Source organism: Arachis duranensis, chromosome 4 (assembly GCF_000817695.3).
Source record: "Arachis duranensis cultivar V14167 chromosome 4, aradu.V14167.gnm2.J7QH, whole genome shotgun sequence".
NCBI lineage: Eukaryota > Viridiplantae > Streptophyta > Magnoliopsida > Fabales > Fabaceae > Arachis > Arachis duranensis.
Genome location: NC_029775.3, coordinates 88,460,018 through 88,460,300, shown reverse-complemented (window position 1 = coordinate 88,460,300; position 283 = coordinate 88,460,018). Strand labels below are relative to the sequence as shown.

The following is a 283-nucleotide window of genomic DNA, read 5'->3' as shown; positions in this document are numbered from 1 at the left end:
TCACTAAATCATTCAGCGTAAAAAAAATTTGACCAATATATCGAGCATTATGGTTATTATTATTATTATAAATAAATCAATTAACAAAAACAAACACACAATTAAAAAAAAAGTTTTTCATTTTGTAGGTACATAACAAACATAATATTTGAAGATTATGAATAAGTCTGTTAGATAGTATGATGATCAAATAAATTAAAGATGTTTTCATAGTAAATAACGAAAACACTTTAAATTAAAGCATTGGCCTCGGATCGGAGCACAATTCAGAATATCCCGTTGG

At 25.4% G+C, this 283-nt stretch overlaps 1 protein-coding gene across 4 annotated transcripts in view; it reads right to left on the bottom strand.

The window, feature by feature from the left end:
* Nucleotides 1-283, bottom strand: part of LOC107484857 (auxin transporter-like protein 4) — an 8,750-nt gene that overhangs the window by 2,489 nt on the left and 5,978 nt on the right. The gene's annotated exons all lie outside the window — the stretch shown is intronic.